This window comes from Balaenoptera musculus, chromosome 1 (assembly GCF_009873245.2).
Source record: "Balaenoptera musculus isolate JJ_BM4_2016_0621 chromosome 1, mBalMus1.pri.v3, whole genome shotgun sequence".
NCBI classification, from domain to species: domain Eukaryota; kingdom Metazoa; phylum Chordata; class Mammalia; order Artiodactyla; family Balaenopteridae; genus Balaenoptera; species Balaenoptera musculus.
This window is the reverse complement of record NC_045785.1, coordinates 91,229,380-91,254,525: the sequence shown is the minus strand read 5'-3', so window position 1 is coordinate 91,254,525 and position 25,146 is coordinate 91,229,380. Positions and strand designations below refer to the sequence as shown.

General features: G+C 36.1%; 2 protein-coding genes across 7 annotated transcripts in view; both read right to left on the bottom strand.

Moving 5' to 3' along the window:
* The window catches only part of LOC118880646 (pancreatic alpha-amylase), a 35,994-nt gene extending 15,248 nt beyond the window's left edge, over window positions 1–20,746 (bottom strand). The window contains exons 1-3 of one of the 4 annotated variants that reach the window (XM_036824395.1): window positions 20,450–20,746; window positions 20,152–20,237; window positions 13,672–13,763 (exon numbers count right to left, since the gene is read on the bottom strand). The gene's annotated coding sequence lies outside the window, so the exon portion shown is untranslated. Of the gene's footprint in view, window positions 1–384; window positions 473–13,671; window positions 13,764–20,151; window positions 20,238–20,449 lie in introns of those variants that run through there. The other 3 variants (XM_036824404.1, XM_036824414.1, XM_036824388.1) reach the window with 3 other exon arrangements.
* RNPC3 (RNA binding region (RNP1, RRM) containing 3) overlaps window positions 513–25,146 on the bottom strand; it is a 69,214-nt gene continuing 44,580 nt past the window's right edge. For all 3 annotated transcript variants that reach the window (XM_036824300.1, XM_036824341.1, XM_036824333.1), the window contains 2 exons: window positions 9,372–9,490; window positions 513–594 (listed from right to left, as the gene is read on the bottom strand). The gene's annotated coding sequence lies outside the window, so the exon portion shown is untranslated. The remainder of the gene's footprint in view (window positions 595–9,371; window positions 9,491–25,146) is intronic.

The window sequence follows — 25,146 nt, the reverse complement described above, 5'->3', positions numbered from 1 at the left end:
CAGCCGCATAGCACAGGGAGATCAGCTCGGTGCTTTGTGACCACCTAGAGGGGTGGGATGGGGAGGGTGGGAGGGAGGGAGATGCAAGAGGGAGGAGAAATGGGAACATATTGTATATGTATAACTGATTCACTTTGTTATAAAGCAGAAGCTAACACACCATTGTAAGGCAATTATACTTCAATAAAGATGTTTAAAAAAAATTAAAAAAAAAAAAAGAAACTATTTGGAAGATGGATGCACATGCATTGAGGCAACAGACCTTTCCCCTCCTCCCTCCCCCCTCCATCAAATCCTGTGCTTAATGCATTGGCTATAGCAGTAGAGTGTGGCTTTTTTCTTTCTCTCTCTCTCTTATTTCTTATAACCAAATATCTCTTCTACCTGATCAAACACTACATCAATAAATTTGCATCCATTTTCCTTCTTAATGTACATGAAATCCTGCTAGAGAGAATATAGTACAGGCGGGAAGAAGTCCATTCATTCAACAAGCATTAACTGAGTGCCTGCTTTTTGCTAAGCGTATGGATGATACTCAGGATACAATGATGAAAAAGATGGAGAAGATTTTGTTCTTGAGTAGCTTACATTCTAGTGGAAAACCAGAAAATACATGAGTTAATAATAATAATAATAATAAAACACTTCAAGATGGCAATAAGAACTAATATGAAATAACAGTGTAATGAAATAGAAAATGACTTCACCATCAGGGTATTTTAGACTAAATAGTCTGGGAAGGTATCTTCAAGAAAGTGATTTTCAACTAGAATTTGGAGGTTTAGAAGGAGCTAGTGATTTGAAGATCAGAGAAAGAGAAATCTAGATAGAACAAAGTGCAATAGTAAAAGCCCAAGGCAGGAAAAAGCTTAGAATACTCAAGTCTCTCTCTCTCTCTCTCTCTCACACACACACACACACAGTCAGCACAGCTAAACAGTGTGTGATAAAAGGGAGAGTCAAGTAAAACTGTATTCCTGTAAGAAGCATATTTTACAAAGTAAATGTTAACATGAATACATACTTAGAGCACAAACTGTTTATTTGTAATCTGAAAAGAACTATCAATAAAAATGTTAAACAGGTGAAGAACATCCATAAAATCTCCCAGCAATACCATCTAAGTGACCTTTTATAACAATGTTTTCCTTATTGAGGGAATATTAACCTTTTTAAACATCTGGCATTATACATATCTACAAAGTCTGTAATCGTGTTATTTAACTAGGATTAGATCTTTTTTTTAAGTCCTTCACTAATAGAAGGAAAATAACAATTAGGGCCAACTGATTTCACAGTCAAAATATTGTCTTAACTATCTAGTGCAAGCATTTGTAATGTTTCGATTTCAAACAGAAACGGAATATTCAATTCAGTTCTGGTTTCAGTCCCAACCAAAGTTTTTAGTTACTTAAGTTTCTGCCTTAAGAAATTAAGAAATTTCAATATGAGGACTTCCCTGCTGGCACAGTGGTTAAGAATCCGCCTGCCAATGCAGAAGACACGGGTTCGAGTCCTGGTCTGTGAAGATCCCACATGCCGCGGAGCAACTAAGCCCATGAGCCACGACTACTGAGCCTGTGCGCTAGAGCCCATGAGCTACAACTACTGAGTCCACGTGCCACAACTGCTGAAGCCCGTGCGCCTAGACCCCGTGCTCCGCAACCAGAGAAGCCAGTGCAATGAGACGCCCATGCACATCAAGGAAGAGTAGCCCCCGCTCGCAACAACTAGAGAAAGCTCACGCACAGCAACAAAGACCCAACGCAGCCAAACATGAATAAATAAATAAATAAATAGATAGATAGATAGATAAATAAATAAAGAGTAGCTCCCGTTCGCCGTAACTAGAGAAAGCCCAGTTGCAGCAACGAAGACTCAATGCAGCCAAAAATGAATAAATAAATACGTAAACAAATAAATAAATAAAATTTAAAAATGAAAATATAAAAAAAGAAATTTCAGTATGACATTTTATTCTGAGGTGAGTAGATATTAATAAAACGTACAACCATAGAATATTAGCTACATCAAGACATTAAGTTTAGAGGAGGTAATTCTGTGGCTTCTAGTCCATTAGGACATAATCACAGGACCCAAATCTGACCAGACATAAGATCTTTAGACTCATTCAGTCCACCACAGAACATCTGAGCAAACCCCTCAGTGACGGTGTTGTACCAGAACATCTTTCCTGATGTCCTGGATGTTTTGGAAACTGTGGGTTTTACCATCAAAAGCAGTGTCACTGTGAAAGACTTTGAGTTCAGATATGATACGGTAAGGTCTTAAGTGCTAATGATCACAGTACTGAGATAAGGCATATTTCAAAATATAAGCACTGATGCATTTAAGTTGTATTGCTAATCTTGTAAGTACATTAGGGTAACTAAGCGAAGCAACAAGTCTATTCTCAGTAGAATGATTTATAGGTAGGTTGGGCAGGAGGTTTACAGCAGGATTAGGTGCCAAAGTGAGTCCGGAGTGATAATTCCAGATAATCAGAAAAGGAAACAAAAAATACATCTGATGATTGAAATAATTCTAATAGCGCTCTAATTTCTAACAGTGAATGATGGAACCATTGAGAATTCTAAAGTGTTTCTGCTTTTCTGCCTTGCTACAGGGTATGCGCCATTCTATTTAAGTGCTGAGCTTCTGTGATCTTAATTTACAGTGATATATTTGTTTGTTGCTTTTCTAAGAATAAGAGGAGATAATGGAGTGGTATTGTAGAATTCAGACTGTAAATTTAATGTCCATAAAAATCCATGAGCGCAGTGTATCCAGTCAGAAATGTTTTGTGGAGGGATTCTCAACATGATCAGAAGCTGTAATAATGATACAATTCAACCAATAAAAAAGGACTGAGAGAGACAAGACCTCTCTCTTTCCCAAGAAATCAGGAAATCTTGAAGAAAGAACTCATAAAGAAATAAAGGCAAAACCTGATCAAACGGTTAAGGGAAAGGAGGGAGGAGTCTGTCTCTCAGTTGGATTGTGGTCAAATTCCCACAGACTGATTGCTAAAGTATGCAGAAGGAACAAATGCATATACACTGAAATTCTTTGTGATACATTTGAATTAAAAGGCAACACTGATTTGAGACTTATGCAACATAGTGTTGCAGGAAAGAGATTCTTCCCAAACAGAAAAAGACTTTGGCACTAAAGAGCTCTAATAGCGGCTTTGGCGTGGAAGTGTGGCCTCACCAGCATGGTCTTTGCACAAGGAGAATTTGCATCAGCAGGGAAGGGGCTGGTGGCCTATATTAGTCAAAAGACAGTTTCACATGGTAGCTTAGCAGGCATCAAGGACGCCACAATATAAAGGAGGAAGATGGCTGGTGCCACACGGTTCAGGAGAATACAATCATGTGTGAGATATGGCATCACATCTTCCAGATAGAGAATCTGGAAGACTTTGAGGGCAAGCTGTCAATGCCACAGGAAATGGGTGGAGTCAGAGTTTGAGACATACAATGAAACATGTGAATCTTCAGACACATCTTCACTGAGACCAGAGAGTTGATATGAAACCTAACTGAGGAAACAACGTTATTGGCTAAAGAACCCCTTTTATTCAGCAAATCTGCACTTTCAGGAGAAATAACAAATGAATTAAGTATCAGTCCAGGATATAGTGAAACATTAAGATGACATGGAGTACATGACCCTTGAAATGAGGGGTCATGTGTGTGCTAGCAAAGTGATATGACAAGTGAGTCCAGAAAGAGAGAATTTTCGAGAGAGACTGCAGAGCAAAAAGAAGCATAGGTTTTAGTATGAATGCTTTGGATTTCAAGTGACAAAAACAATCAAGAACAATTTGTTAGCTTTGTCACTGGGAAGTTAAGGGATACAGATGGCTTTGGACTGGAATTAAAAGCTCAAAGAAACCTCAAGACATTTTCTGTCTCCATCTCTTGGCTCTGCTTTCCAGTGTCTTGGCTTCATTCTCAGGCAGGCTTTTCCCACACAGTGGCAAAACTGGTCAAACGCAGTGTCAAGCTTACTTCCCAGCAGACTGGCAAACTCAGAGAAAAAAGTAAGCACTTCTTTCCCAACAGTGTAAGCCAAAGACTCAAGACTGACTCTTAATTGGTCTGGCTCAGCTTATAAACCCACCCCTGAACCAAACATTGCGACAAGGGAATGGAATGTCCTGACTGTTCCAGCATAGATCACATGCCTACCCCTGCAGGTGAGAAATAAGGCTAACTGTGACTTAACAGAATGGGTAAAACATGGTCTCTGTGTAGTTTCTTACCAGGAAACTTATGTACTGTTACCACTAAAGGAGGAGGGGATGCTTGACAGGGATGAACAATAAATACTCATCACATGCACATGTTAGAATCTTCTGGTTCATGTGGATAATATCCTGGAAGGAATTATCACTAAAAGTTATTGCTAACTATAATAATTAACTATGAAAGGAAACTACATAATCTTAGAATTATGGTAGTGGAAAGTGTGCATGTACTTGTAAATATGTTGTCTAATAAGTATATTGTGGATTTAGTATACCCTATTTGTCTTGAAGTGTCCATGATAAATGTTGAGTTTGTTTTTTGTCTGTACTTGCCTTTGATAATTTTGGTCTGGATTATTATTCCAAATTCTGTAGTTTGTCAATGCTAAAGAAATATACATGCATGTCTTTTGCCATATGGCTTTGCAATTCTTCCTATTAAAGTATACAGAGTATATCTGCTTATTCAAATGGCATTACTTCTTACTCAAAGCCACTAATAGAGCTCTTAGGCTTGTCCATGTGTCTTGCTTTAATCAATGGAATATTTTCACACTGAGGCAAGCAAAGGCTTTAAATGTTCTTTCATGACAAGACTTGGTCCCTGTATTTCTGCTTTGCATCATGAAAAGAACATACCTTGAGCGGCCACTGACTGAAGAAAATGGATCAGACATGACTTTAACTCACAGCCTGAAGTCAAGCTCAGGTAAACGACATCATGAAGCAGAGCTGTCTCAAACAAACTGCAGAACTCAGAGCAGGAAAATTCAGCATTTGTTGTTTTAAGCTCCCAAGATTTTGAGTTTCTTGATTATGTAGCATTATTGCAGCTGAAAATTATTCAGCTTTTCACACTCCCTGTGAGTTACATTCCACTTATTTTCAACATAATATATTGTATAAAAATGCTGCTGTTATAAATAGTAAGAACATTTTGACATATTACAGATTATTTCATAATATTCTTTCAAACACTGTAACTTTTAAAGGTCTCAAAAACATTTTCCACAGAAGGTATTGAACTTAAAAATCAAAAATATAGCATTTACAAAATTTCTTCCTGTACTTAAGTTTAAAAGCAACATATCATGCCCCTATAGATGCTTTCAAGTGGTCCTGGACAAGGAGGGAGGAGGTGAGGGCAGGCAATCCAGCTCCCAAACATCCCACCGCAATTCCAAAGAGAGGAGCCTCATTACTAGAGTTTTATACATTGATTTTCCACAGGAGGTTTTAATTTTAAAAGGGGCAGGGGGAGGGGATTGTCCTGATAAGTTAAAAAACACGTTTGTAACGTATGTGACTACACGGTCATCCTACCTAGAAAATTACAAATTTTCTCCTTACTCCTAAAAGTAATTTGTTTCTGTATACCCAAATTACATCCACATATAAATAGCTAAAAAATAATCAATAATTATGCTAAATGATGCATCATAGAGGAAATATCCCTTTCCTACACAACCTAAATAATCACATTATAAAAAGTAAGTGTTCTTGGGGGCTTCCCTGATGGCGCAGCAGTTGAGAATCTGCCTGCCAATGCAGTGGACACGGGTTCGAGCCCTGGTCTGGGAAGATGCCACATGCCGCGGAGCAACTGGGCCCGTGAGCCACAACTACTGAGCCTGCGCGTCTGGAGCTTGTGCTCCGCAACAAAGAGAGGCCGCAACAGTGAGAGGCCCGCGCACCGCGATGAAGAGTGGCCCCCGCTTGCCGCAACTAGAGAAAGCCCTCGCACAGAAACGAAGACCCAACACAGCCAAATATAAATAAAATAAAAATTAAGAGCTTTGAGATATAATTTTTTAAAAAAAGTAAGTGTTCTTCTTATCACTCCTTTAGCCATGCCTTTACCAGAATACGTCCCATGTTAAACGTTGCCAATTGAAAAGATCTTAGCTCCTTGTTAAGTGTACCCTTGAGAGAGGAAATGAAACATTCTCTCATTTGCACTCATAAGAGTACATCTGTGGAGTATGTATGTTACTGCTAAATAGAAAACAAACATACTTCCACGCAGCTTTTCAGCTGATGTGTAAGTAGATTATGGCAGATTCTGACACTCGGAGCATTCTTTACCCTCTAGTGGAAAGCGACGTGGTAGTCAGTGACTGACATTTGGCGGTTGGAAGACTGCTCAGAGTCTACCTACATATCCTCCCTGTTAGGTATTCCTACCACTGCAGTCACACCTCTGAGTAAAGACATTATCTCCAGGAGATTTTTTAAAATAATCATTAAAATTTAATTCAGTTAATATAAACTATCAATATATTAAGCCATTAACACCTACTAAGTTTTTGAGGCAGTAAGAAGGGATACATTTTATTTTCTTTGAGGACTCATTTCCTCTTTTCTTTTGATAGCTTACTAAGAAGATTGACTCCACAGGTCTGAGTGAGCTCAATGGAAGAACAGGGAATACCAGAGGCTGGACTCAGAAGCCATATTTTCTAACAAAGCCACTTATTGGCTGCTCCCTCCCATATTTATATTGCATTGGGGAAGTGGGGGTCTCTGTCTGCTGAGCACTTTCTGTAGTCACCCAGTCCAGATGTACCAGCCAAAGCATCACTCTTTGTGGATTAATGAAACTGTGAAGCATTATATGTGTTGTGTTTGTAACATTCCCCAGTAAACCCTCTTTTACGTTTACTGTAATGAAGTTAGTATGTCCTTCGAGAGACAAACATGTTACTGGTTGAGATGAGTTAACAAAAAGAAAAAAAAGTTTTAAAGGAAGAAATTGTCAGAGTAAAATTGTGGGATGCTATTCTTGTGAGTTTTCCATGACCAAATGTTGCATAAGGGTAGGAAGGCTCCAAAAGGGGGAGAAAAATCAAAGACAATCATGGGGCATGGATAGGAATTCCAGAGCAAATGAACTGTTAGAGAGAGCTCTGAATATTTATTACTGTGTCACTAGCAAGGAACAGTGAAAATATATAGAAAGAAACTATAATTGAGGTTCTTTATTTTTGCATATTATTTTTCTTCTTTAAAACTCTTGACTTTAACACAACATACTTATTGTCCTTTCAAAACACCAAAAAGTATGAAGGAGATTATTTTTCTCTATTCATCTTCTTTTTCTATTTTGAGGAATAGCTACATGTACCAAACACTCTGGCGTCTCTCTGCCACTTCACTCACTAGAGGAAGTGGGTAAAGTCTTTTTGATGAGTTTGGAAGGAAATATTGCACACATGTAGCCCGGCTCCTTCTCTTTCTCTTGGCGGTTGATAAAGGTATTCTGCTTTTTCCTTCTAGAGAGGCTCTGCCCCGTCCAGGGGAGCCCTGCTCCAGTTCAGGCTCTTGAGTGTAAATGTCGATCTAATTCTTAGGTTCACTATTAAGAATGCCGCTCATCCGCTGATAAAAACTAGTCTCTTACATTATTAGCTTTTAAATAAAGGTAATCGTTTTGATTTGTATCTTCCTTACACTTTTGTTTGCTTTTTCAGTAAGTTTCACCCCAGGACTTGGGAAGATGGACTCTTATGTAGCGACACCTCTAGGCCTGCACACTGAAAATGTTTCCATATAGTACCTCTAAAATTAAACCTCTATAACATGAAACTGTATTTACACAAAATACTTTCTTTTACTCAGAAAAATTTCTGTATAGATATTAGTCCTTTTTATTTTTCTTCCCTTTGTTGGTTTTTTTTAACAACAAAAAAAAATGGATACCAATTTCTTAATTTGGTATCTTTAGACTATAAAGCAGAAAATCCTTTATACCAAATAATGCCTTTCCTTCTCAAATGAAAAAATTTTAAGTTTATTCTCATTGGATGAGCATTTTGCTGGATGTAAGTCTCTATTCTAATTTTTTTTAATGTATTAGTACTCATTTTGGTACAGGAAAACATTTCGTAGCTAAACTTTCATCTTCTACAAAGCCAGTAATATTACTAAAACCATCCGTTTCTGGCAGATTGAGGGGCTTTGTAAAATGTTATAATATGCTTGAGGTGTCACTGGACTGACAGTTAAATCAAGGGATAGTTCTATTATTTCCATCCCCAGTGATATAAAAATAGTAAGCAGGAAGTAGGTTGTCATTCAAAATCAGTGATTTCAACACATGACAGTAGTAGCCTGGAGTGAGGATTGACAGATGTAGGTTTACACAAATCTGAAAGGATTCAAAGATTGGCAGACCTATGTGCAAGTGGACTACAAGTGTTGAATTCAGTTTCATTTAAACTACACAGCTCGGGGCTAGTAGGAGGAGTGAAGCAGACCACAAAATTAATGTAACCTAAAACTTAAGAAACTAACTCTGTATTACTATCAGTTTAAGGAATGATAGTTCCTAGAATTTCCCCACGGAAACATATAAAGGTCTTGCATAGAAAGTGATCTTCTACATAGTCAGAAATGCCATTGCTGGTATCGATATATCAAACCTATTAGGAAAGCCTTGACAGGAAATGTGTTTTTCTGATATTAGTCTCTTTCTACCTATCCAACCTATTTTCCCCTCGTATCCCAGAAATCTCCCTCTCCAGCCTCACTAATCAACTAATCTATTTAGTACCACCACACAGTCTCTTTCATTCCTCTGTGCCTCTGTCACTACTTTTCTTCTTGGAATACTCCTCCCTCTTTTCTCCTCCTTACAAATCCTCATCTATATATCAAGCCCTTCCCTTTCCACAAAGCTTTCTCAACCATTTCAGAACAGGCATCATTTTCCTCCTTTGAAGTCAAACAACCTACTACCCATACTTCATTACGCACACTGTTACAATATTTTCCTCTATTTTTATTAATGTATCACATAGTTCTCTTTTGCTCTCACAACTAGACACCTACTTAAACATGGGTAACATGTTTCAAAGTACCTAAAAGAGTCCTATGCACTTAATAAACATGTTGGATTGATTGATATGCACTTTCATTGTAAGCTACAGAATTTACTTAATCTTTGCTTGCGGCCCTACAGCACATGGAAGATAATATACAAAGCTAAGGCTGACGTTTCTGATAGAGGCATTCCTGCAGATCCTATGACCTAGAACTGAATTAGAAGTACTAAACTCAAGACAGAGAGGTTTTCTGTCAACTGACTTTTACAGCTAAGGACACACAGACTGACCCTGGCAAGAGTTCAAATTAGAGTTGAATGTTGCTTTCTGCTCCAGTTCCAATGCTCTGTGATTTTCTTTCTTCCTTGAGTTAGATTTTAGGAGAGTATTAGGCTGACAGACCTCAGCACTAAGAATAAGAAACACATCTTTATTGAGGACATGAAGAAATATGCGTTTAGGCAGAAATAATGATTAGTATATTATATACAATTTCTCATTTGATACATCAGACTAAAACAGTAGATATTCCTTTCATTTTACAGGTGAGGAAACTGAGCTTCAAAGAAGTGTTTCCAAAATGTCCATTCACTGAATTGATGCACATATAATCATTTTATAACAAATAAGACCTTGAAAAGTATCCCAAAATATCAGTTGGATTTTGCAGATTTGTTATTATAGGGAAATAATACATATTTTACCTTTTATTCTAGTGTAAATGGTGCTCTTCGTATCTAAACCCTTTCAAGACACCCATTTCTACCTAAAAACAAATTATGTGAGTGGCTCTTACCCACACTTTTATTTCCCCAGAGTCTATGTTCAAGGACAAAAAGAGCAAACAGACTGCACATCTGCCCATCTGATCTGTTCAATTTCTTGTGAAAGACCTTTAAAGGTCTTTTAATCTATCACTTTCTATTGTTTTTTTTTTTGAAGTATTGTTTTTATTGGAGCCCTTGAATGATTTCTTCTAAAACTTTATAATTTTCTGCAACAAATTCTAAGCTACATCTGATGGATCTAGATGTTTTTTCCTTTATCTCTAGACTTATTTTTTTTTTAAGAGGCTTGCAGTGGGAAACAAAAGAGAAGAAAAATTAAGTCAATTGAACTAGCCCTGAATAAAGACCCTGAAATTTTTTCCACACACTTTCATATTGGAAGGAAGGAAACTGCTTTGATACAGCCATAAGAACAAAATACAAATGTTCTAAAAACTTTGGTTTAAATACGTGAAGACTTTTCTATCCTTTGCAAAAACCATCTGACTTATCTCTACATACCACAGAAAGTAATCTCTTTAGAGATTTGGTTTATTGAACGTAAGTGTCTTTTTGGAAGCTTTTATCATATATTGGTTCAGCATCTAGGGGCACTCTATTTGGAAGCTGAATGATAATAAAAAATGATCCTGATCATAATAATATTGAGATTACTCTGCAAAGGCATGAGCTAATGTCCCAATCATTCTGTTATCCGTCATACTCTATGATGGTGTTTGTTGGTTCAGTTTTGAGTTACAAATGAAAGTCTAATCACAAATAATAATTCTTCAATACCAATAGTTACTTTCCCTTCCATGAGAAGAGAAATAACTCAGTATTCATAGGCAGAATTACTTCTGTAGATAAAATGAAACATCTAAAGGAAGAAAGTGTTAACAAGTTATTACACATGAGAAAAGGATTAGAAAATACTGTGAACAAAGAAAAAATAGATTTCAAATGTATTATACCCAGACCATGTGGCATCATTTTGCCTGTTTAGGAGTACTTGGTTGACATAATAAGGGCATAGCGTACCAAAGAGTTGACAGCTCTTATGGTTTGAAAATCCTAGAAACGTGATGGGGTTTTGTGAAGGTACTTGACTTCCCCATGATTTTTTTCTAGCTTTACTGAAGAATAATTGACAAATAAAACTTTATATATTTAAAATGTACAATGTGATGATTAGATATAACATTAGCACTATGAAGTGATTGCCAAGAGCAATTTAGCTCACACATCCATCACCTCACATAGTTAACTCCTTTTTTTATTTTTTTATTTTTTGGTAAGCACTATTAAAATCTATTCTAAATGAATTTCAAGTGTACAATCCCATATTATCAACTATAGTGACCTCACTGTACAGTAGATCCTCAGGACTTATTCACCTTATAACTGAAGGTTTGTACCCTGTGGACTACATCTTTCCATTTGCCCACCCCCCCTCCCCCACCAGGCCCTGACAACTACCATTTCTACTCTCTTCCTATGAGTTCAACTCTAATTTTTTAATGCACCACAAATAAGTAATACCATACAAGATTTGTCTTTCTCTGCCTGGCTTATTTCACTCAGCATAATGCCCTTCAAGTTGACAAATAACATTATCTTTATCCATTCACTGCTGATAGACTTTAGGTTGTTTCCACGTTTTGGTTATTGTGAGTAATACTGCACTGAACATGAGGGTGCATATATCAATTCGAGATATTGATTTTATTTCTTTCGAATCTATACACAGGAGTGGGATTGCTTGGTCATATGGTAGTACTATGTTTAATTTTTTGAGGAACTTCATACTGTTTTCCATAATAGTTATATCAATTTACATTTCTACCAACAGTATACCTGGGTTACCTTTTTCCACATCTTTGCCAACACTTGTTATCTCTTGTCTTTTTGATAATAGACATCCTAACACGTGTGAGGTGATATCTTGTGGTTTTGATTTGCTAGTTCCCTGATGATGAGTGATGTTGAGCACATTTTCATGTACCTCTGGCCAGTTGTATGTCTTCTTTGAAAAATGTCCACTCAGTCCTTTGCCCATTTTAAAATTGGGTTATTTGGGTTTTTTGCTGAGTTGTAAGAGTTCCTTATCTATTTTGAGTATTAACTCCTTAACAGATACACCATTTGCAAATATTTTCTCCCATTCCATAGATTGACTTGTTTATTTTACTGACCGTTTTCTTTGCTATGCAGATGCTTTTTAGTTTGATCTTGTTCTCCTTGTTTATTTTTGGGGTTCTTTTGTCTGTGATTTTTGGTGTCATATACATGAAATCACTGCTGAGACCAATATCCTGAAGCGTTTTCCTGTTCTCTTCTAGGAGTTTTATGGTGTCAGGTTCTACATTTAAGTCTTTCATTTCAAATAAAATTTTTTCAGTGATGTAAGACAGGGGACCAGTTTCATTATTTTGAATGTGGATATCCAGATTTTCCAACACCATTTATTGAAGAGACTATCTTTTCCCCATTGATGGGTATTGGCACCCCTGTCAGGCATCCTTTGACCATATATGTGAGGGTTTATTTCTGGGCTCTGTTGCCTAGTTTTGGGCCAATACCATACTATTTTGATTACTGTAGTTTTGAAATTTAGTTTGAAATAGGGAAGTGTGATGCCTCCAGCTTTCTTTGTTGTTCTCAAGATGATTTTGGATATTCAAGGTCTTTGGTGATTCCATATGGGGATTTTAAGATTGAATTTTATTTCTGTGAAAAATGCTATTAGAATATTGACAGGGATTGCACTGTCAATAATAGATCACTTTGGGTGGTATGGACATTTTAACAATATTAATTCTTCCAATCCAAGAACATAGGACATCTTTCCACTGGTTTACATCTTATTCAATTTCTTTCCTCAATGTCTTACAGTTTTCAGCACACAGATCTTTCACTCCCTTGGTTAAATTATTACTAAGTATTTTATTATTTTTGGTGCGGTTCTAAATGGGATTGCTTTCTTACATTCTCTGATAGCTTGTTGTTATTGTATTGATTTTTTCATGTTGATCTTTTCCTCTGTAAATTTACTGAATTTGTTGATTAATTCTAACAGATTTTTGCTGGAGCTTTTAAGAGTTTCCATATATAAAATCATGTCATCTGCAAACAGAGACAAGTTTATTCTTCCTTTCTCATTTGTATGTCTTTTATGTCTTTGTCTTGCCTAATTGTTTTGGCTAGAAGTTCCCATACTATTTTGAATAGAAATGAGGAGAGGTGAGGTTCCTGATATTAAAGGAAAAATTTTCAGCTTTTCACCTTTCAGTATGATGTTGTCTGTGGGCTTATCCTGTACGAGTTTTATTATGTTTAGGTACATTCCTTCTATACTTCATTTGTTGACAGAAGAATGTTGAATTCTGTCAAATACAGGCATACCTCATTCCTTGTTTTGTTGTGCTTTGCAGATATTGCACTTTTTACAAATTGAAGGTCTGTGGCAACCATGCACAGAGCAAGTTTAAAGCCATCATTTTCCAACAGCATCTGCTCACTTTGTTACTTTGTCATGCATTTTGGCAATTCTCACAATATTTCAAACTTTCTCATTATGATTATATTTATTACAGTGATCTTTGATCAGTGATATTAGATGCTATTACTGTAAAACTATTATGCCTCACTGAAGTCTCAGATGAGAGCCTCTTTTAGCAATAAAGTATTTTTTCAAACAGGCACGTACATTTTGAAAGATATAATGCTATTGTATACTTAACAGATTACACTATAAATATAACTTTCACATGCATTGGTGAAGCCAGAAAAATTCTGTGAATGGCTTTATTAAGATACTCGCATTATTATGGTGATCTGGAACTGAACCCACGATATCTCTGAGGCATGTCTACACTTCTTCTGCTTCTATTGAGATCCCAGGACATTTATGATCTGAGAAATCAAGGTAATCAGGAATTGGTGAAATGTGGGAAGAATTAGACTGAGGATGAGAGGAATAACTCTATTCCAAGGCCTTATCTTTACTAAGTTTCTACTTCTCAAAAATTGACATATTTTTCTTTTCCTCTTCTCTTTCATTATGTCACTTTATTTTACAAATAATTATTGAGTTCTTAAAATATCTGCCAGACCCTGTCCTGTGACTGAGGATTCAATAAAGACCAAAATAGACACTGTCCTATAGATTTATGGTGAGTGGTGAGAAGAAAAGTACAGAAAGTCATGACAATAGTAGGGGAATTTGACCTAATCCTCGATAAATGACTTTATAGGAGTGGCCTTTGAACTAAGAATTGAATGATGAATAGCAGTTAATTAGGGAAAGAGGTGAGAAAAGATCCTTCCAAGTAGAAGAGGCAGAATTTCCCTGAGTTAAACTTGATGAGAGAAAAGGAGCTCAGTGAATCTGAGTAACTAAAAGATTAGTATGGCTATAGGAAAAAAAAAAAAGTTGAAGAGGAGAGTTTGGGAGATGAGGCTTCAGATGCAGAAAGGTCTAAGAGCCCTGCTAAGAATTTTGGCCTTTTATTCTAAGGTAAGTGCTAATCCATTGACAGAATTTTGGAAAGGTGGTGGTGCTGGTGGTGGTTTTCTGATTTGAGAAGACCATTCTGTATGCACAGTAGACAGTGGAATGATTAGAGGAAGGGCTAAGGTAGATGCTGATGATGAAGTGAGCCCCTCCATAATCAACAGAACGTGAAGTTCTATCAGTTTGATATGCTAATAGTAACAATTTCAATAGATGGCCTTGATGTTTTATTCTCCTGGACAAGCTCTTTAACCTCTATACACATATGCTCCCTGTACAAATACTGCTATCCCATTATAGAATCCCTTTCAAATATCCTTTTTGAAGTTTGCAGCCTTAAGTCCATAATGTTCATCTTCCCTTCCCGGACATACATACCTGATTATCATGGTTACCCTACTCCCCTGCTAACGACCAGGAAATTCTTAAAAGGGTTCTCTCTGTACAATCTTACCTAAAAGAAAGCATGTAATTCTGATGTGTTACAAAACTGCTGTGAGGTGTTCCCAGGCTGTGGCTTGTGTTTGGACTCCCTGCGTCCATCCTGCAATGAATTTGTTATAAACAATAAAGTCTGGTTTTAAATTGTGAGTCTGTGGTGTTTTCTTCATGATAATGTTGGTAAAATAAGAGATTTTAGTCATTTAACAAAACCATGACTAGATAGTGGCAGTGGAGACAGAAAAGAACTTAGTCGAGAAATATTTAGAAGGTAAATTAGGAATGTGATGCTGAATGCATGATGGTCTGAGTGACATATGAGAAGAGGGTTTCAACAATGAGACCAGATTTCTTGCTTGCAGAACTGAATGACTGGTGATGCCAGTCACTGAGTTATGGGACCACTTATAAAGAACAGGAACCAGCCATACTAAAACCTGGGTTAGGAGCATTCCAAAATAAGTGGGGGTAAACATCCCCAAAAATCTCCAAGGTGAAAAATAACATGGCCCATTCAAGTAAATGAAGAAAGTCCATCATGACTGAGGGTATGGGATTGCCAAGGGAAAGAGCAAAGCTGAGGTTGGAGGGCTAGGTTCATGCCAGATAGTGTATAGTACTGTAGGTTATCATGAGGAGTTGAGATTTTAGTCTAAATGCAATAAAAATGTAATAGTGTTAGGCATGTGAGTTTGTAATTTGACTTAAATACTATGAATATTATTTTGTGGTTTGTAGTAAAATCAGTTGAGGAAGTAAAACAGTACAAACAGGAGAAAAGTTGTTTTGGAAAACAGGCAAGACATAATGATGACCTGGATGAAGAGGTGGAAGAGGATACAAGAAAAGAAGTGCAAGGAATTAAGAGATAGTTTGAAGATAAAAATTCATAGATCATGCTAAGGTTTATATGAAGAAGTAGGGCAAGTTGTTAAGAGGAAAAAATCAAGGAAATACCTCAGGTATCTTAGTAAGTGGTGAAACAGAGCAGCGGGGAATACCAAAAGGCTTCTTGAAGAAACAAATTGAAGGTCACATTTTGGATATGTTAAGTAGGAGATGTCTGTGAAATAGTGAAGTAGAGATGTGAAGCATCTCTTGTAAATGTGAGGTTGAAGTCCAAGAAAAGATCTGCTTTCAAGATGCAGGCCTCCATGCCAAAGTATGCATTTTAAATCCGTGGAAATGATGGCAAACACTTCGAAGAGAGGATTGAAAAGAAAGAGAATTAGATCCAAATGAGTTCACTCTCAAGAGTTCACTCTCATGACTTCACCTTAATGTAGTTACTTCTCAACGGCCTCATAGCCTAATACCATTCCATTGGGAGTTGGGGTATCAACATTTGAATTTTTTGGTGGGGTGGAACACAAACATGAAGTCCCTAACACCTATCCATTGCAAAACTAAAATTTCTTCATATTTTACAAGGAATTTTGTTCCTCCATGACTTTCATGCACTTTATTTAACTCTCTATGGTTCCCTTCCATCACCCCTGAATATCTAGTAACTTCTCTTCCTTTCAGATGCAGTTGAAAAAGCATCTTTATGAAGCGTACCTTGATATTCCCAGGAATAGTTAATAACTCCTCTGTAAGACAGCTTTTTAACTTATATGATATTATTAAGTGATATTTGATTTATATTGTAAAAAATAAGTATTTATATGGCCATCATTCTGGGACCAATCTTCTTAAAGGTAGACTTCATATTTAATATTCCTTGCAAAACAAATAGCATAATGGCTTACGTGATCAATAATGGTTACAATATACAGACTCTAAAATCCAGGGATTGTGCAAGACATTGGTGTAGCTTGGGTCATGTCCACATTGATGTTTTTTAAGTAAATGAACACCATGTCAGAAACTGTGTAATACAGTCAACTCTAATCCTTGCAAAAACTTTGTATACATAAAGGAACTAAGGCTAAGAGAGACTGAATAAATTGTTCAGGCTCATATAATAAGTAACAAGGCCAAAATTTGATAATCGTCCTACCACGAGTCAACATTCTCTGTACTACACCAATGTTTCTCATAGAATTCTCAGGTTGTAATGTCCAATATGGTAGCCAAAAGCAACGCTTTGCTATTGAACCCTTGAAATATGATTTATCTGGACAGAAATATGATATGTATGTAAAATACACTCCAGATTTTGAAGTTAGCATGAAAAACAATGTAAAAAATTAATTAGTATATTGTTTACATGTTGAGATAATATTTTGTGATACATTAGGCTAGATAAAATTTATTATTAACATTAAATTTCCTAGTTTCTTTTTACCTTTTTTAATATGGCTACTAAATTTTTTTAAATTACGTATGTGGTTTTCATTATATTTCTATTGGACAGCACTGTTGTAGCACCTTTCTCATACTAAGTCTGAGAAAGGACACGTCCATGCACAAATACAAATAACAATAATAAAATGAAGGATATGATCACTATCTTAAGAGAGAGATGAGTAACGTGCTTTAGGATTTCATTAATAGGAAAATCCTTTGTGACTGATGGGAATACGGGAAGGTAAAATTGACTTGAAGAATGGGTTTGGTTTTAATGAAAAGAGATAAGGTGAAATGGCTTTTAAGTAAGAAAAGAAATATAGCAATTGTAGGAATTGGGCAAGGAAAATAGCAAGAAATTAATATAGTTTTGTAGAACATTGAGTTAGAAGTAGAGGAGCCATAGGACTTAGGAAAGTTATATTGGGGGGCTCTCAAAGTCAGGGAGAAGAAAGCAGACTTTCTTCTGAAAGCTATGAGAAGTTATAGAAGGTTTTTATTCATTTGTTTGTTTTTAAAAAGGAAAGTAACATGATTAGAGCCTTTGGAGTATGGCAGATGGATTGGCAGGCAAAGAGAACTGAGATAGAAACAATCGAAAACTTGTGCAGTAGTAAAACAGAGTAGTGATGAAATGTGAACTATGATTTCAGCAGTAAAATGAAATTAGGAGACTGTGGTAAACTGTAACAATAAGTGCCACCCAATGAATGACACTTGACAGTATCCATATTTTTGTGGAATCTCTTCCTACATAGACTATGGAATTGGTTTATAACTTGTTTTGTCCAGAGGGATGTCAGCAAACAAACCACAAACACAAACAGAAGTTTGATTAGCATCTGCACATCTCTTGAAAATCTGAGACCATTGTGTTGTGATGATAACTGGGAAGACCACATGGAGAGATCTAATTGGCCCTAGCCATTCTAACCATGTGAGTTGACCTACCAGCTAACTGTTAGTTGAATGATTGTTCCAGAGCTAAATCAGCAGAAGAACTACTTAGTCAACCATAGACATATGAGACATAATAAATTATTGTTATTCAGCAATAATGAATTGATATAGAGAGGAGAGATGCAATAGATTTGGTGGAGATAATTCTACAGAAATGGTAGCTAATCAGATGTAGGGGACTAGAGAAAAGGAAGAATCAAAGAGGACTCCATGATTTAAAGTTTAGTGAGTGGAACAATGACAATGGCATTTCATGCATAGTGCAACCTAGAGGCAGATTGATTTAGGGGAAACTGAAGAGCTAATATGGAATATACTGAGTTTGGGCCATAAAAAAATAGATATGGAGAAGAAGAAGAGAGACATGGCAGCTTTCAACAAAGAAATGATAGTTTCAGAAATGGCACACAAAATATTTAACAACTAATTTAGCACAGACACCAACCAGTCAGAACAGATACCATTCATAAGCAACTAGTATGTATAGGCCAGTTCACTCTGGTGGGATTATCAGGCCTGGAGAGCTGGACCCTTGAAAGTTGACAAGGTTACCAATAGACATGTTGAATCCAATGTTATAACTCTGCAGTCTATATGATAGGGCAGGTAGTAGAACATATAAAGAGTTACCTTCAACATAGGGAGAGTTTAATTACCAAAGAAATGTATTCAAAAACAAATAGGAAGGAAAATTTGCAAGGAGGACAAGAGACTAACTGAATGTACATGAATATTAGAAAGAGAATAGGAGAGAAGACTGACTAAATAGTGTATGACATAGGGCTGATGGTGATAAAGAGTTGAGAGTTAGAGAAGAGAACATTTGAACTTCACACTTGACCCAAGGTTCCAAATGTTAAAATGTAATGGTTAAGACTAAGACCTTAGGAGTTAGACAAAGCATAGTTTAAATCCTCACCTTACCATTTATCTGCTGTGTGATCCTGGAAAGTAACCTCTCTAAATATATCTGTAAACTAGAAAAAGTAGTATGTACCTCATAGAGTTGTTATGATGATTAAATGGATTAACCATATAAAGTGCATGGATACAGTAAAAGCTCAGTGTATTTGGTTGCTGTAATTACTGTTATTATTTATTTGCTATTTTTACTTCTGGTACTATTCAAACTGCTAGAAAACTCATGTTCTCTTCCCACTTTCACTTATCATTACTTGGACATTCTGTCTTTCCATTCCACTATTCCCAAATTCTAATAATACTTTCTACATCTCAGATGTATTTTTATCCCCCAGAGGAACAGATGGTGATAAGAAGGAACCAGCAATGTTTTCTACCTGCAATTTTTCCCCATTCTCTTCTCTTTTTTTAAAACTCTTTAGAGCTTCTGGCAGTCTACATGTTAGTTTTGAAACAACTTCTCCTCATTGCCTCATCAGTTATCTCTGAACTGTTCTTTAAGTAACAAATAAGTGTTTTTCACAAAGCATTTAAAAATATTATTAAAATAAAGGATAACTTGCAAACACAATTTGGGGATTTTATTAGCATCCTAGCATAGGTGGAGATATGCAAACATATAATAAGCTTCTACCAAGGATCAGCCATTGTCATATGTTTTCTCATTTAATCTTAATTTTCATCTCAGTCAATCTAAAGAGCTATAAACTTCACAGCAGAGGCATTAAAACAACTAAAGTATATTTATATCATGGGAAGTAAAACAATGTAAACAAATTCTTGACATCTTTGGCATCAACAACAAAGTAAAAAAATAAGAACTTGAAATAGTTGTTATGTCTACTTCCCATTATAGTTTTCCTAAAATGGTTCTCCTCAGAGAGCTATCATAGTTAGTGATACTAATATCAGTGCTCTGTTGCCCACACCTTATGTTTTCTGGATTGCTCTAAATAGAGGAAATTTCTTTTATTTTAAAGCTCTTACAGTTACTATAATGTACTAAATGAGATGTCTTGGGAATTCCTAAATAATATTAAATAGGATATTTGGTAATAGCTTAACAACAAAGCAATACTTTTTAGGGAGTATTTATATTTGAAAATTTATATTTGAAGTTTCAATAAAACATATCCAATGTTAAGAAGAAAAAAATTGTTAGCTCAGACTTACCCATAAGGTTTATTCTCAGGATAGTAAGTCACATGTGAAGATTAGAGAAATGAAGGCAAAGATAATCAAGTTTGCATACCACGTTTCTGAAATGTGAGAAACATTTTGAGCCAAGCCTCAGACGCATTTCAAACACAAACAGTATACGCTGCTGGAAAACTGAAACTTGAGTTGTCAACAACCTAAAACAGATTGCGAGACTCTGAACTATATCAAAGTATATGACAGAAACCACCTATTTCAAGAAAAAAGGGAGGGGGGAACTATATGATACACAAAAACCATTAAAACAACCTACCACATCGACTTCCCTAAAGTCAGCAGTCTCTCAAATCCACAGTTCAGTCATTTCAATTATAAACAACAAAGTCACACAGTTCTGGTTTTTTTTCTCTTCAATTAGGAAAAAATGCTGAATTTAGGACTTTATAGATTTCCTATAATACTCTTCCTTTCAGTAGGTGGTCTTACAATCCTGCTCTAATTCTAGAAATCCAATTTGTACAAAAAGTCTAATCTGAACTCCACAACGGCACCAGATTGGCCACTATCACTCCTGTTTCCTGAGCAAACCACTGACTCCCTCCGCCAGCTCAGTTGGCTTGCCCTGCCACCTACTCTAATTACACTGTATCTTTTCAGTTGCTTGCTTTCTCTTTGTCTTCCTTTCTCATTCTCAATATCCTCTCCCAATCTCAGCTAGTCTTTTTTCCTGAACCATTTATATCAATCTATAGGAAAAAAAACCAACAACAACCTTTTGCTAAAATAACCTTAAAGACACAGATTAGAATATGATTGTGTCAAATTACTAAATAAGTGTGACTAGAATGAAACAAAATCTCTAAACCAAAAATCTAATTTTGAATCCAAGCTTTGCCATCTACTATGTGAACCTTAGAGAAACATTAAAGTCTATAGATTGCATTTAGGTTTTCATTTAGAAAATGGGAATAATAGTACTGTTGATAAATGATAAAAATACAAAAATAATTAACAACTAGCAATATGCATTGAGTGTTACTGTGTGCCATTTCCATGTATTATCACTTTGACTCCTCACAGATATATAAATTCAGGATAGAATTACGATTATATTCAGTTCTAAAAGAAGGAAACTGAGGCACTGAGAAATTAAGTAATGCAATTTGTCCATGAACATATTTTAGTAAATGTTGAGGACTGTAATTCAAAACCAAACGATCTAACTCTGTAGTGAGCCTTTAGCCACAATTCAGTCTTTTTAATCTCCCTCACTGGGTTGTTCTAAAAAATCAAAAAAAAAAAATTGTATGTGGAGATATTCTGATATCTGGAATTTCTGTTTAGCTAATATTAATATGTTCAGAAGATTGGAGAAGTAATAAGAGTTATTCTCAAATTTCCTGTTTTTCTAATTTTCATTTTAAATAAAATTCATTTTCTGTTAGTTTTTATTCCTAATATCATACTCACCCACAGAATATATTGTTGTTTATAAATATTCAGTGCTCCTCTCTGCAGGTGAAATATATATCCCTGTCCTATTGAATTCAGGAGTGCTCATGTGATTTGCTTTGGCAATGAGATGCAAACAGCAGTAATGTTTATTTTCGGGCTTCTATATGGTAAAAAATGTGTCAATATGTTTCTGTGACAGAATGTAAAGTGACTGATACGAAGAATCCCTTGTTGATCTGAGATGAACAAGAGAAATAAACTTTGCTATTGTAAGGCACTGAGAATTTTTAGTTCTTTGTTACTGCAGCATAACTTATTCTATCCTGATTGATACAACCATTAAGTTCCCTTAAGATATTTGATTCATAAAACATTCTTATATGACATTTTCTTTCTCTTGGGATGTAAGAAGTCAAGGAAGAATAAACTGTAAGATCAGAGAATGTAACCTTGAGAAAGACTATTGGAATAAACTAGTCTAGTGGTTTCCAGATTTTAAGTAATAACTAAAATTTCAAAACATGTATAAAACGTATTTTAATATAAAGTCATGAAATTGTTCGCTTTATAAAAATCTGCCATTAATTGTAATGTCCCTTTTTTTGGTAATTTGAAAACACATATCTAAATATAATCATCTTGTTTATTGATACAGAAAATAAGACCAAAGAACAAGACAATTAGCATTTACATAGAGAAATAACCACTCTAAAAAGTAACAAACTAACATGGACATCAGCATCATGGTGGTGTATGCATTGTTCCTTTTTCTCTCCCCTTTGATTACAACTAATTGGACATCCATAACCAAACAAAAGCCCTCTGCATTTTATACCAGGATACCTAGGAGATTTCTACCCCTGTGCATTCAAAGTAGGTAGACAGGACCTCAGATGGGGCTGCAGATTCAAGGAGTGGATGAGTCTGCTTTTACTCTCACTTGCTCCAATTGGGAGAAAGGGAACCTGAGAACACACAACTGGTGGACCCTCACAGGAGACAGAGAATTTGTGGAGGTCCAGCCAGCCTGATGGGGAACTAGAGCAGGACTGAGACAAGTTTGGAGACAGAGGAGAGGCAGGAACCTGCTTGAGCAGCCCCCCTCTCCAAGGTGACCCTAAACAACACTGGACTTTTAGCAGTGGAAGTAGCTACCTCTGTGTTAGAGGAGGAGGAAAGCCAAAGTGGTGAGTGACAAACTGCCCAGATGCAGGTGGGTCGCAGCTGGAGGGTCCCAATTCTCTCCAGCAGACCTGGAGTTCTGAGGAGGGACCTCCATGACTAGGGGGGGTGGGGAGGAAGAGAAAAGGAAAGGGGGCAGATAAGGGCATTGAAAGGAACATGTTTCCTGCTATCTGCTTCAGGACTCTGGGAGACCCCACTCTAGGATCCCCCTACCAGGCCATGGCACTTCCAAAGTCTCAGTTCCTAAGCCCAAGCCTCCCCCCATTCTGATGCCAGCTCTTTTTACAACTCCCAAGCACAGCCCCAAGAGCCAGCTTCTACAGGAGAAACCTAAAACTGAGTTACAGCGCCACCTTCTGGAAAACAAAAGAAAGTTTTCTAATTGCCAGCCTGACGAGCTGTAACAGCCAAAGCAAACAAATCCTTAACTAAGAAAAGTGCTTGCTACTTCAACTGCGAAAGTAGAGGCACATATGGTCAAACACTATGAAAAATCAAGGGATATGGTATCACAAAAAGAAAATGATAATTCTCCAGGAACTGAACTCAAAGGCACAGTATACTATGAGCTCTGATAAAGAATTCAAAGTAGCTGTTATGAAGAAATTCAATAAACTATAAGAAAACTCAGAAGGCAAGTCAATAAACTCAGGAACAAAATTAATGACCATAAAGGATTCTTTACAAAAGAAACTGAATTTTTAGGAACCAAACAGAAATTCTGAAGCTGAATAAATCAATGAATGAAATAAAGAACTCATCAGAGAGCAAAGGTAACAGAAACAGATCAGATGGAAGAAAGAATAAGTGACTGGGAGGATAAGAATTTAGAAATGATTCAGTTAGAAGAGAGAAGAGAACTAAGATTTTTTAAAATGAAGAAGCCCTATGAACCCTAAGGATTTGATCAGAAAAGCAAATATAAGAATAACTGGTGTACCAGATGGAGAAAAGAGGGAAAAGGGGAGTTTATTTAAAAAATAATAGCTGAGAACTTTCCAAACCTGGGGAAGGAATTAGACATAAAAGTCCATGAAGCTAATAGAAACACCACATTATCTCAATACAAAAAGTCTGTTTACAAGACACATTATAATGGAACTGTCAAAAAAATCAATGATAAAGAAAGAATCCAAAAGGCAGCCAGGGAAAAAAAAATGAAAGTAATCTACAAGGAATCCCCATTAGGTTATCAGTGGATTTCTCAGAAGAAACTCTACAGGGCAGGAGAGAGTGACATGACATATTCAAAGTGTTGAAAGATTGAAAATTACCAGCCAAGAATACTTTACCTGGTGAAATTATCCTTCAGACATAAAGGAGATACAAACAAAAGGTGAAGGAGTTCACCACCACTAGACCTGACTTACAAGAAATCTTAAAAAAAAACTCTTCAAGCTGACATGGAAAGATGCTAATTAGTGACACAAAAACATATGAAAATACACAACAGTTTAGTAAAGGTGAAAAACAGACAATCACAATTAGAAAACTGCAACTCTATACTAGAATGGTGTGTTAACCATTTAATTACAGTACAAATGTTAAAGGAAAGAAGAATTAAAAATAACTATAACTACTACAATTGGTAATGAATTCACAGTACAACAATAGGAAAATTTTGACATCAAAAATATAAAAGAAGTAAAAGGATGGAAACTTTATAGATGAAAAAGAGAAGTTGTTATCAGGATAAAAAGGACTATTTTGTTCCTATGAGATGTTTTATGTAAGCCTCATGGTAACCAAAAGCAAAAATCTACCATAGGGACACAAAACATAAAAAGGGGGACTGAAAAAATCACTAGGGAAACCACCAATTTACAAAGGTAGGCAGAAACAGAAGGAAAAAGAAAGAATTGAGATGAAAAACAAGCAGAAGGCAAATAATAAGATGACAGTAGTTAAGTCCTTACATACCAATAATCATTGTAAATGTAAACATATTGAATTCACCAATCAAAAGGCACAGAGAGGGCTGAGAAAACCAAGACCCAACTATATGTTGCCTACAGGAGACTTATTTCAGGTCAAAGTGACATACATAGGCTCAAAGGATAGAAGAAAATATTCCAAATAAGTGAAAACCAAAAGAAAGTGGGGTTAGCTATACTTATATCAGACAAAATAGACTTAAAGCCCAAAACAGTAATAAGAGACAAAGAAGGTTATTAGATAATGACAAAGGGGTCAATACTTCAAGAAGATATAACAATTGTAAATATACATGCACCCAACATGAGAGCACTAAAATATATTAAGCAAATACTAAAAGATCTAAAGTGAGAAATAGACAACACTACAATAATAGGGGACTTCAATATGCTACTGTCAGCAATGGATAGGTCATCCAGACAGAAAACCAACAAG